Below are 13,430 nucleotides of genomic sequence, written 5' to 3'. Positions count from 1 at the left end.
ATTGGGAATTGTCACTTAAAGTGACAAAAGAAAACAGAGACAGCCTTGCTCAGGAAGACAGCAAAATGCCTGTCACTGTTTACATGAGGTACCCAGTGTGTATCTTTAGTAGAGTCATAAATATTTTCTTGAGAGGGAGTGCAAGCGCTCTCTGCACTTGTTGCTATGGCAGCTGGGCAGTTTTAATAACAGGAAATAGCAAGTCATTGGTTCATTGGGGGTTCTTTTCTCAGGACCAGCAGCAATTTCTCTTCTTTCCCAAGGATTTTTTCTTTGCCATTGGAGGCCTCCCTTGGGCTGCTCCTCTCCTGGTCTCCCTGAGACTATGATAGCTTCTCTTTACCCTCATCCATGTAAGGAGAAGTTGATCCTTACTTGCCAAGCCCACGAAGCTTTGTGACCTTGGGTAGGTAACCTAATTATGCTTGCCTCAGTTGCCTTATTGGTGCTGTAGGGAAAATTGCACCCACACTGTTGTGAAGATTGAGTGAGATGATGCAAGTAAGTGGAGAGTACTGTGCCTGGCATTAGAAAATTTGGTTCTTCCTATTAAAATGGAAAATAATAACCCTAATATAAACTAGGGTTTATAATACGTAGCAAGAGTTTAGATGGAGTAAGCTGAGAAGGGTCTGGGAGTTAGACCTGAGAACACAGGAGAGTGATGGATCCAGCCCCGCCCCATCACTTCTCCTTTTTCCTGATCTCGTGTCTTGGCTAACTCTTGCTTTGTTGGACTTCTCTGCCTGCTTTATCCAGTAGGATTGCAGTGGTAGTAGTAGATGCCATGGGGACAAGGACTGCCGATCTAATGCCTCTCTGAGTCCTTCAAGGACCTAGTACAGTATTTTGCACTGGGTAAGTGCTGAGGACCTATCTAGGATTGATACCTATATGGAAAAGAAGGCATTTCATACAGGGGAAAAAGGTGATAAATAACTGGAATTGGAAAGATTTCGGCCTCTCAGGGACATTCTTTCTTGGTCTCCTGACTCCCATTTTTCCTTTGGTCAAGGTTTAATTCACCAGGACCTTGTGGATTGGCCAACTGGTCCCCCTCCCAGCAACCATTCCAGAGGAAGATTCTATGCTCCATGGTATTGTATTTTATACATTCTAGGACTCACCCCTGGTGGGGTACTGACCAGGAGTGGAGGAGGGACACCAAAGGAGTACAAAGCTGTACGTAGTCTTTCTTATTTTTCTTTTCCTTTTATGAATGCACTATTTTTAGTTAAGTAATGCATCCATAAGATCTTAATTGTGGAAATATTCAAGCAAAGAGATAAGAAGTAAAGGTGCCATTATATATAGTATATACATATGTATATATGTATATGTACATATATTACATATAATATTATATATGTATGTACTAAACATTCTATATATTCATAAACAGGCCTTTGTGTTTTGTACATATTTTATTTAATAAATGAGATTATTCTATATTTATTGTCTTGCAGCTTGCTTTTTATCCTTAGCTATGTATCTTATAGATTTTCCTATGTCAGTACTCAATCTTTTCCTTAGTATCATTGTTTCATAGTTTATGCAATTAATCATCTACTAATGAAGATTTAGGTTGTTTTTAACTTTTCTGTATCACAAAGAATGTCGTAAAACATGAGTTGTTATACACAGATAAACTTGTTTTTCTCTAAGATAAAATACCTTGCAACATAATTGCTGGGCCTTTAATTAAGTCTTATTTTGTAGCTTTAAGTAAGTTTTTATTTTTTTCATAAAGTTTTAGAACTTTCCGTGACCATTATTTTAAGCCAGTTTCATAATTTTATTTCTTTTGTGAATAGAATCTATTATTCTATTAGATTTTGTGATTGGTTAGCTTTGGTGTGTAGGAAAGCTACTGATTTTTAAGTGCTGATGTTCCTTTGATCACTTTCTTAAATTTATTTTTTTATTTGCATTTTTAATTTAAATTTAGTTAATTAGTATATAGTGTATTGCTGGTTTCAGAGGTAGAGTTCAGTGATTCATCAGTTGTATATAACACCCAGTGCTCATTTCATCACCTGTCCTCCTTAATGCCCATCATCCTGTTACTCCATCTTTCCACCCTTCTCCCCTCCAGGAACCTCAGTTGGTTTCCTATAGTTAAGAGTCTCTTATGGTTTGTCTCCCTCTCTGATCACATCTTGTTTTATTTTTCCCTCCCTTCCTCTATGTTCCTGTTTTGTTTCTCAAATTCCACATATGAGGGAGATCTTATGATAGTTGTCCTTCTCTGACTGACTTATTTTGCTTAGCATAACACCCTCTAGTTCCATCCACATCATTACAAATGGCAAGATTTCATTTTCTGATGGCTGAATAATATTACATTTTATATCTGTATCTATATCTATAACTATATCTATCTCATATCTTCTTTATCCGTTTATCTGTTGATGGACATCTGGGCTCTTTCCATAGTTTGGCTATTGTGGACATTGCCGCTATAAACATTAGGGTGCAGGTTCCCCTTTGGATCACAACGTTTGTAACCTTTGTGTAAATACCTAGTAGTGGAATTGCTGGGTTATAGGGTAGCTCTATTTTTAACTTTTTAAGGAATCTCCATACTGTTTTCCAGAGTGGCTGGACCAGCTTGCATTCCTACAGTGTAAGGTGATTTCTCCTCACCCTCACCAACACTTGTTGTTTCCTGAGTTGTTGATTTTAGCCATTCTGACTGGTGTTAGGTGGTGTCTCATTGTGGTTTTGATTTATATTTCTCTGATGTTGAGTAATGTTGAGTATTTACTCATGTACCTGTTGGCAATTTGTATGTCTTCTTTGGAGAAATGTCTGTTCATGTCTTCTGCCCATTTCTTGATTGGATTATTCTTTGGGTGTTGAGCTTGATCATTTATAGATTTTGGATACTCCTTTTGACCACTTTGATGGAACTACTTCTGAACCCTAAAATTCTCTTTGATTTTCTAGTTAAATCACCATGTCATCTGCAAGCAATGATATTTCTCTTTCTTCTTTTCTAATGTTTACATACATTTCTTTTTCTTATTTTGTTGCATTTGTGGTACTACTTATATGATTTTGGCTAACTTCTCACATTCTTTAACCTCTTAGAGGAGAAGGGCATAGATTTACTGCTCTTTCATGGAACTTCTGAAGAGAAGTTATTTCTGCCATGAGAAATGGTTTCGTGATTAGAGGAAAACACACAGGGCTAGATTCCAAGTGAGAAGTAATGGGGAAAAAAGATTAGAATGTTCTTTGAGTTGAAGAGCCATCTAAAGGTTGTGTCAACAATATCAACTAACCAAAAATTAAGTGGCCTTTGTGGATATGGATATAAGCTTTTTAAACATTTTTGTTCTGTGGCAAAGGGCTGTCTTAGACTTGTAATTGGAAGAGGTGTTTCCAGACCTAATGTAATCTCTCACGAGATAACATCCAGATAGATCCAAGCCAACACCATTATTTACACCTGTGAAGGTGACAATGTACCATACTCCTTTTTTAAAGATTTTATTTATTTATTCATGAGGCACACACACACACACACACACACAGATAGAGAGAGAGAGAGAGAAAGAGAGAGAGGCAGAGACACAAGCAAAGGGAGAAGCAGGCTCCATGCAGGGAGCCCGACATAGGACTTGATCCCGGGTCTCCAGGATCAGGCCTGGGCCAAAGGCAGCACTAAACTGCTGAGCCATCCGGGCTGCCCTGTACCATACTCTTGACCTGCCATGGTGAGACATATGTCTTTGTGGTATTGAGGACTAGCTCCTCTGATCCATCTACCTCCATTCTGATCAGTGGCCTACATTGTAAGGTAATGTCAAAGGTTGACAGTATCAATAATAGAACAAAATAAGTTAATTGGATATAGATCTAACCTACTAACTTTTGTCTCTTTAGCACAAATCTCTGAATTATGGATTTAACTAGGCTAATTCTGTGGGGGTGGGAGTGGAAGCTGATCAATGGGCAGTTATCAGAGACATACTATAGAAATCAATAAAATGAGGGTCAGAAATTCTCCATTATTGATGTGACCACATTTAGTAGGCTTCTTTCATCAGAACTTTGAGGGATACTGTACCTCATACCTCATATTTCAGTGGTCACCAGTTGCCTACTGTAAAATGCTTCAAATCACAGCCCCCTTTGGGAAGAAGTTTTAAAGCTTCTCTGTCTCTATAAAAACTGGATTCTAATTTAATGCTTTAATTTTCATGCTTTGTTTAGAGTCCTTCCCTTCTCCCCTTAAAAAAATTATTTCATATGAGAAACCCCACCCCTGGAGCTCAGTAATGTAAGGAAGTTGCCAAACTTCAAGTGAAAACCTTAGACTTTAATGAAGTAGATTTTCTCATCTTCCTTCTTCCCTCAAGAAAACTTCAAACTTAGGAATTCAGAGTAGAACTGAAAAGTCTTGGGTAAATATGCACAAAGATGAAATGACAATGGACGCATCCTGGCTCCGGAACAGACGATCCTAATGATTTTGCTTCTGTGGGTTTTCTCCTCTCTCCCTCATGTTCATTTCTTTCTGAGTAATGTTTTTGGGCCCAGCGGAGAAGTGCATGATATTTTCCGGTAGCTGAAATGAGGTTAAAGTAATGAAATTCTGCCAACTAAAGTTTGGGAGGAAAATGCTTAGTAGCTGCTGGGACACAGCCAGTTCCTGGGAAAGCAGTTGTGTAACCAGAAAAGGAACTCAGTGGTTTGTACAGCAGTGGGTGGTTCTTGGGGGTAGGTCCCAGCACTTTGACGGACACTGGGAAGATTCCAATTTAAAAACTGGTCAGAAATAAATTTCAACTGGATTGTAAGCTCCATGAAGGCAAAAGTGGTGTCCTCTTTTGGCCAGGGCATCCCTAAGGCCTAAGCCACAAACGTGCTTGGAAAAGTCAATCAAGTAAGTCCAAAGGAGAGAAATCTGAGTGATACACTAGGTACTCCTGACACCTATGTCATGTCTCTTCTTCCTCTGAAGCATCTGCAGCTGCCTGGGAGGTTTTAGATTCACTTCATGCTGTACAGTGTACACAGCTGCGATGTGTCTTCCTACATTCTGCCTTTGGGTCTGCTCTGAGGTCATAGGAGTTGGCATAGCCATGCAGTGCAGACTAGAAGTGGGGTAACATTAATGCTTCTGGGTGTTAGGAAGACTGAGGCTGGCCAGTGAAGTCTGGGAGCTGGTGGATAGTCTCCTGTGTTTTAGATGGCAACTGTGGGAGGCATCATGTATGTGTGGAAGTGATTCCTCGTTGCTCAGGACAGTGACCTCAATAATACACCATGATGTTGGTTTTTCCACCTTCACTGTTCTGCTCTTCTATCTCCTTCAGTCCTGCTTTCTGAGATCATTTGCCCAAATAAAACACTTGCACCTCAGCCCTTGGTTCACTGTCTGCTTGGAGGAAACCCAAACTAAGACAAGTATGTAGGAGTGGGGGGTGTAAGCTTCAAATTTTTCAAATGGGTGTTCCCATGATTTTAGTCTCGTTAGTGTTCCACCATGAGCCACATTGTTGCCATCCTAACTATCAGGGATTTAGAAGATTGGTCCCAGGTCTGGCTGCTTGGGTTCACTACTTATAAGCTGTGTAACCCTGGGCACAGTCTTTAAAAAGATTAATGAAGTGCCTCAATTTCTTTTTCTGTAAAATGAAGGTAATAACAGCATATACTTACCATGGTTTTTATTTAAATTCAATGAGCGCATGCATATGAAACTCTTGGCTCCACACTGGCACATGTTAAGTGCTCAACTCACGCTAGCTGCTATTAGGACAGCCACTTCTCATGTATTGCTGCTCCCAGTCTTCTATGTATTGTGGCTATTCATGTCTATCTATTATCCCTCCAATTCAACTGTAAGCTTCTTAAGATTGGAACCTGTGGCTTTTCCATCTTTATGTAACTTGCTGTCCAGCATTTTGACTTTTACAGAGTAGGCATCCAATGGTGTTATTGGAATGAAAGGATGTCCTTGTTATTATTGGCAGTATTTGGATGTCTGGAATCACTGTACTGTCCTTTGGAAGCAAAGACTAGCCTCCCACGGCATGGACTTTTGAGTATATTTTCAGGAAATATCATCATTATTGGATGGCATTTGTAATTGATTGAATCATGTAGAGTAGGAATTTATTTTTTCCTCTCTACCAGTGCTAGCCAATAGAACTTTCTTTGATGTTGGGAATGTTTTTTTCTGCTGTCTAATGCAGTAGCCACTAGGCATGTGTGGCTCTTGAGCACTTGAAATGTGAAGAATGTGACTGAGAAAGTGAATTTTAAATTTTATTTGATTTTAAATTAAGGACATCAGTCAGACAGGATTAGGGCCCACTCTAACAACCTCATTTTAACTTAATCTCCTCTTTAAAGGCCCTATTTCCAAATATAGTCACATTCAGAGGTAATGGGGACTTAGGGCTTCAATTCAATATGAATTTGGGGAAGATACAATTCAGCCCATAACATCCCAAAGAGTACTCAGAGACAAGGGCTTGGGTGCAGGTAGTTCATTTGGAGAGCACAACCGAGTTTATTTAGGGGAAAGTGACACATGTAGAAAAGCCAGTGAAGGTTGTGCTAATGAAAAGGTTGCTGGGCCTCACTCAGTCCTGCTGGAGAACACATGTCAGAATTGCCTGACCAGATCATGGAGAGAGACTGGGACATTCATCCATAGACTCCACATGGGGCATAACTCTCTCTGGAAAGAAGGCTCTTTGGGTGCAAGAGAACACCCTCCAGCTGATAAGAAAGAGCTTAGGTGTTTAAGGTGGAAAGCTGCCAACTCCAGTTGGAAACTCAGTTATGCCCAGGGAATGTGGGGAGAGGGATGAGCAAAACATCAGCTGCCCCTGCTATAGGAAGGTGTGGTTATTATCCCTGATTTCCAGATGCACAAGCTGAGGGAGTTGAGTAGCCAATAGCAAAGGATGGAGTTTGAATTTGAATTTAGTTTATTCAACTGCAAAACCCACAATCTTAGCTATCACATTAAGGAAACTCATCTACTGATTGAATAAACTTATCTTGGGCATCTTCTATGTGCACACATGCCAATGCTAGGGATATAGCAATGGGCAAGACCCAGGAGGGGCTTACCCAGAATTAGTCAGTGGCAGACCTGCAATGCTAACCCAGGTCTTCAGACTCCTGGCACCATGTTCTTTGCTCTCTCTGAGCTAAGGACCCACAGGTGACTTGGCTGCTTCAGGCTATCTACATTCCTATTTGATTCTCCTTTATCGGTCTTAAAGATCATTCTCCTTGTTGGAATTAAACATCTCAGCTCTTTAGCTTTGTTCCAAAAAGAGGCTCCCTGGGAGGTGAAGTAAGAGGTGAATGTAGAGTTTATCACTAGGATTTGCTTTCTCCTACTCATCTACATTTGCTCTCCCCCTTCACTCTGCCTCCTGCATGCTCAGGCCTTACCAGGTGCAGCGGTTTTGCACATCTGTTTTCTGTGATGTGGCTCAGGTGAACATAGTCAAGATGGCTGGGATGCACAGGAGATGTGGGCCTCCACCTGTGATCCAACTGAAAGGATCCCGTGGATGAAGCGGGAAGGGATGGACTGATTCTCTGTAAATTACTTGGCAGGAAAAGGAAGCATCTCCTTCCAGGTTTGAGCTTTTTTTTTTTTTTTTAATTCTAGTATATTTATTCCAGGGTGGCAAGAATATGAAATCTATATTAGAATGTGTGTTTGCGTAGCTCTTGACTCTGTAAGCCTAACAGAGATCAATATGTTGTGTCTGTGCTTTTTCTGTCTCTAGCTGACAAATCCTTATTTTTTGTCCTTCAACTGTCCTCATTTGAGTTTTAAAAAAACCTTAGGAATTAGCGAGAATGGACATTGTCTTCATCTTACTGTGTGGAAAGTAAGGTGGAGAGAGATGAACACTTGCTCTGCTTCACAAGGGTTTGGCAAAGAAAAATTATAAATGTGCAAGGATGTCGGTAAAAGGTAAAGCATCACGCAGGTATTAATTGTTCTCAAAATGATAAATTTCTTTCGTGACAGGGCTGGAATGAGAAGGCAAGCTTTTTGACTTCTAGAACAGCACAAGGGTTCTGCGGCTCTGTGATTGTTGTTTTTGTTGTGATCTCTTGGGATAGACAAAGGAATCTAAGTACTCACAGGTCAATGTAGAAAATCTTGTTCAGTGAGTCTGCAAACAATCCTCACTAGGTCTTCTGGTTACTACTGGCTCAGAGCAGATTACTCCAAATTTAGTGGAGTGAAACAGTGATGATTTTACTAAGCTTATGGATCTGCGGGTCAGTAATCATGAAAAGGGCACACAGTGGGAACAATTTGAATCTGCTTGATGTTTGGGGCCTCAGCTCAGGGCGAGGGACTCTACCCCTGGAGCCTGGGACGTCCTGAGGAAGATCAGGACTACTGATCTTACCTGGGGCTTCTCCTCGTGGCTGGTGCTGCCTCACAGCCTGGTTATTCTGGGGTACTTTGTCACATAGCAGCTTAGAGGTTGGGGAAGGTATTTCACTGGACAAGGCAGAAGCTGAAATGTCTTTTTGCTTCTCCCATACTCTGTTGCTGACAAGGGAGGCAGGGGCCCACCCAACAAGGAGAGGGGACACAGACCTTCCTTCCTGATGACAGCAATATCCAGATCACTGCAGGATGGGAGAGAGCATTGCGTCTATTTTCATAAAATGCAATTCGCCACCCCTGGTTTCAACTTACTCTCTTATCTTTTGCCCTTTATCTTAATTTATTTTTTTTAAAAAGCTCTAGAATCATGAGTTTATGTGGGACGTTTCCATCTTTGTTTGAAAAAAATTTAGAAGTACAAAAGGTAAAAAATATGTATATATATAAAGATTAGCCTTGTGAGCAAGAGAGAAAACAAGCATAATTTACATTTTTCTGACCGCACAAGTATGGTTTTTTCTATGAAAATTAAATTGGTCATTGGGTAAACATATAAACCATTCCACCTATTGTGGGTGGCATTTATTAGTAAAGCTATTCTCAGTAGCCTTAAGTGGTCTTCCAGAGTGCAGCTAGGATGTAGATACATGTTCTGCATATGTGTTAAACACACACCTACCATCCCTTCCCCTTGAGTTAATAATACAGGTCAGGAATGTGTGAAACAGGTTGGCTGAAAGTTATGTTTTAGTGGTAGCGGTATACACATGACAGCGGTTGTAGAGTGAGGGATTTGATGGGCACTGGGTGTTCCAGAGTGACAGGTTGAAAGCAGTGTGTGGTATTACAGATAAAAACAGCAGCTGATCGAGCACTTGTCGAAGTTTGATACTGACATGTATGTGTACATAGAAGCCTAACAAGGAAGAGATTACCCAAGAATCTCTGGGAAGGAATTTTATATCGGAAAAATCAAAGTGGAATGAGATGGTTTTCCAAAGTCCTGACTGGTTGTTTTGAAGGAAATGCCAAGACATCTTTACCAGAATGGCCCTAGCCTCTGTGTTCAGAGTTTGAAGGCGCCACTAATGTTCCAGTTAGTGCATACATACAGGTGTGGGCACCCACGTGCCACGCCCAGTGTTTTGGAGTTAGGGTCACATTAGATTTCCACCTAATTATGGTTTTGGTTTGCAGAATTGTTAGGTGCATAGAGGTTTGATTTTCAACAGGATGCCTGCAAAATGTCTTCCCATTAAAAAACCTTTCTCAACAGCTATTGAATACCTACTCATTTCAAGAGTCTGGGAGGGATGTAAAGATATTTGAGGCTTGAATCCTGAATTCTAGTTGGAGCGACAAGATACAAAATGTATGGTCTTGTATTGTTAACTGAATATGTGTTTAAGAAACAAACTGAGTGTTGCAGACACAGTTTGTTTTCATTGTGGCGGAGGATGTACTCCCTGGGGATGAGGTTGTCAGGTGAATATTCTCAGGGGAGATGCCGCCCAAAATGAACTTGTGTGGGGTAGGGTTCAAAAGGGCAGAGGCTAGAAGCATTCCCAATGAGCCTTGAGGAAGCAGGGAGTGGTGACTTACATGGGAACAGAGGTGTGGAGGTGAGAATGGTGTGTGTGGGCTCTCCCCAGCTGCAGCCATTAATGGCAGCTGAACTTGAAAAAGCATAGCAGGCTCATCTTGTAGAGGGCAGTTGGCTTTTTGGTTGGAGGCAGAGAGCATCACTGCATGTTTCTGTTCTCGATAAGATGAGTTCAGAGCCAGAGCTGAGAATAGCCCCACCCTAACAATCATAACCATCTTGGAGGGACATCTTTGATTTTATGACAGCTTACCAAGTGACAGCACCGATTAGGACACTTGGGCCATGGTTTGAATTACTCAGATCAAATTAAAATCAAGAATCTCCAAGACAAATCCAACAGAGGTCAGGCCTGTTTCTGAGCTTAGCATCAGAGTAACTGAAGCTTCTGTAATGAGCCCGGCTGCTTGGAGAGCTGCTGTGTCCCAGGGGTCCAGTGCCACAGCAAGTTTTGTGCTGCATGTAGCCCAAGAGGGAAGGGGACGAAGTTGGCTTCTACCTCCACTCACTGCTGCTTGGCTGCACCAGGGAGGCTCTGATTCTCTTTTATCCAGAGGAGTCAGATTGGGGAAGGCCAAGGCAATGTGAGAAACACATGGAAGAGAGCCCACATGGGGCAACACCAGGTGACATCATGCTTACCTCTCTCCTGCTTCCCTGCTTACTATGGACGCTCAAGGATGCTTGTTAGCTGATCGGAAAAGCACAGTGGCATTAGCATATCCCTAACATTGGCAATGCAGAACACCATCAAACTTTTATTTTCTTTGAGCAAACAGCACAGAAGTGGAGAGTGAATGCTATTTTCAAGCAGCAACTGTATATAAGTTTTCTCTAGCAAAGTAAGGGAAGTTATCATTTTTTCCTTTGACAAGTGTTTATTGAGCACCCATGTTGCGGCAGGCACTGGCTTAGGTGCCAAGAATGAGATGCAGGGAATGAGACAGAGCCTTGTGTTGTGGTGCTTAGATGAGGTGAGGAATGCTACTGGTGCACACCCACACGGTGCTCTTCTCTCTGTCCGCTGCCCTGTGGCCTCCCAGGCAGCAGCCCTTGTCTTCAGCTTGCTCCTAGTTTAGGCCCATGCCCTTTGGGATGTCCCCTCTTTCCTGTTTTCCTCCATGGCTTCTGGTTCCATCATGGGAGGATTTTCCTGTACTACCCCACAGTATACCACTGGGCACCTGGGAAACATCTCATCAGTAATGAGAAGAAAGTCTATGCTGGTAGCAACTGCAAAATGTTTGCATGTCACAACCTGTGAAGGGCACGGTTTCTGACCTCTAGTTTACCCCGAGCAGCAAAGGAAAAGACAAACAAGTTGCTTTTGTTTTATGAGCAGTTTGAGTGCTGATTTCTGACTACCTAGCACCTGGTGTATAGTACCATTTTGATAAATGGAGGCTTTTTCCTACTTCCCTCCTCTTCCCCTCCTTTATGCTCTCTTATTTATCTTCTCTCTCCTTTCCAGGCTTTCAGGCATGTACCACATTCCTACTGGGCATCACTGTCTTTATGTGATGTGTTCCTGATTTCTCCTGAGCAGCCTCTGCTGATCCAAGTAGAGGCGACCCAGTGAGTGTCCCTTACACTCTCCAAATCTGGGGTTTTCATTTGGGTGACATTGATGGAGATCTTTCCCCCAGCAAGGAAAATTCTGCTATTCTCATTCTTAGAATGTGAATTTTTCAGATGTGTAGAAAGAGCACTGAAGCACGGTAAGAAACTTCCACAGCCCCACTGGAATGTCTAAATCAATAGGAACAAGAGTTTCAAGTGCTGGTGAGGGTTTGGAGCTACCAGAATGGTCACATACTGCTTGCAGGAGTGTGAATTGGTATGGCCACTTTGGAAACCTTTGGCAGTATTTACTAAACTTAAGTATCTGTCTATCCTGTGACCCAGTACTTCTATTCCTGAGAATACATCTAAGGGAAATGAGTGTGCATGTCCACCAGGAGATATGTACGTGAATGTTCAGAGAAGCTTAATTGATAATAGTCCCAAACTGAGGGTAACCCTACTATCTTTGACAGGAGAGTATGTCAATAAGTCATGACATAGGATAGAACACTATGCATAAAGAAAAAGGATGAATTACTGCCACATGAAGCAAAATGCTGAGGGGAAAGAAGCCAGACCAAAAAGGGACACATTTTCAGTTAGAGTTTGTAGCAAGCATGCCTCATCTATGGTGATGGAGGTCAGAGCAGTGGTTTCCTCTGGGGAAATGTTGATTGGGAGAGGGTATTAAGGCGCCAGTTGGTTTGCAGCCAATATTGTTCACCTCATTCTGGGTGGCAGTTAATAGCTGAGGACATATGTAAAAATTAATTGAGCTATACACTGAAGATTTATATATTTTATTGTATAACTTACTATTTGTAAGTTTTACTTTATTTCAAGAGGAAGAAAAGAAGGATTTCAATGAAAAGAGAGAGACATGGGCTGACCCAGCCCTGCCATCAACTAAACGTGACCATGGCCCAATTACTTCCTCTAGGGACCTCAGCATCAACTCTGAAGAACCGCACCTGGATTCCATCGCTCTTTGGACACTATGTGATGAGATCCATGACAGCAGTGAGGACTGGGATCTATTGCTCCCTTTTATCTCTACCAATATGTGTCTCTCTTGCTCTATCAGCCAAGGAAGCCAGCCTCTAGGCACCTCAAAGACCTCATCCTTGGATGGGCAACTTCCAAATGTTTCTCCTAACCTGTGGGAATGTGGGTTTCATTTCTTAAGACTCTGGAAAGGAATTCTCAATAAACCCAATTAGGTGATAGAATTTTCTTTTGTCTTCTTAATTAATATTAATAAACAAATTAAGATGGTGATATAAACTTGGCAACAATATTCCCACTATACAGAGTAATCAAAGATGTTTTTGAGTGACATCATCATCATTATTTTCTCTATGAAATAAGTAAAACAAATTATTAATATTCAGTTCTGGTCATGAAAGTACTAGTATTCAGTATTCATCTATGATGATGCTGTCATAAATTGGCCCAGTTTGGAAAGCAATTTGGAAATAATTGTCAGGAGCCATAAAGATGTTTATATCCTTTGGGTCAATAAATCCTGCTTCTGGGAATCTATTTTTAAGAGACTAGTCAAATTATAGAACAAAGATACTGTGTTCACAAAATAAAGATGGGGTGAGTTCCTTCATGATGCTTCTCTTTACATTCTGAATCCCAGCTGCACACAGGTCGTCCTAGCTCACTGGTTCTCAAAATGCAGTCCCTGGACCAGAAGCAACAGCGTTTTCTGGGACCTCAACAGAAACATAAGTTCCTGTGATCCAATCCAGATCTATAGACCTACCAGTTCAGAAACATTGGGGGTGGAGCCCAGCAATTTGGGGATTTAGCCCACACCCCAGGGGATGGCTGTTGCCTGTTCAAGTCTGAGAACCTCTGACC

The 13,430-nt window shown here is 41.5% G+C and overlaps 1 long non-coding RNA gene across 1 annotated transcript; it reads left to right on the top strand.

Annotated features, from left to right (window-relative positions):
• Window positions 1–275: 275 nt before the first annotated feature.
• Window positions 276–12,670, top strand: LOC140595591 (uncharacterized). Its single transcript, XR_011997304.1, has 3 exons — window positions 276–406; window positions 1,016–1,182; window positions 12,502–12,670. It is a non-coding gene; the product is annotated as an uncharacterized lncRNA (long non-coding RNA).
• The last annotated feature ends 760 nt before the right edge of the window (window positions 12,671–13,430 follow it).

Source organism: Vulpes vulpes, chromosome 15 (genome assembly GCF_048418805.1).
Source record: "Vulpes vulpes isolate BD-2025 chromosome 15, VulVul3, whole genome shotgun sequence".
Lineage (NCBI taxonomy): Eukaryota > Metazoa > Chordata > Mammalia > Carnivora > Canidae > Vulpes > Vulpes vulpes.
This window is presented reverse-complemented; position numbering and strand designations above follow the sequence as displayed.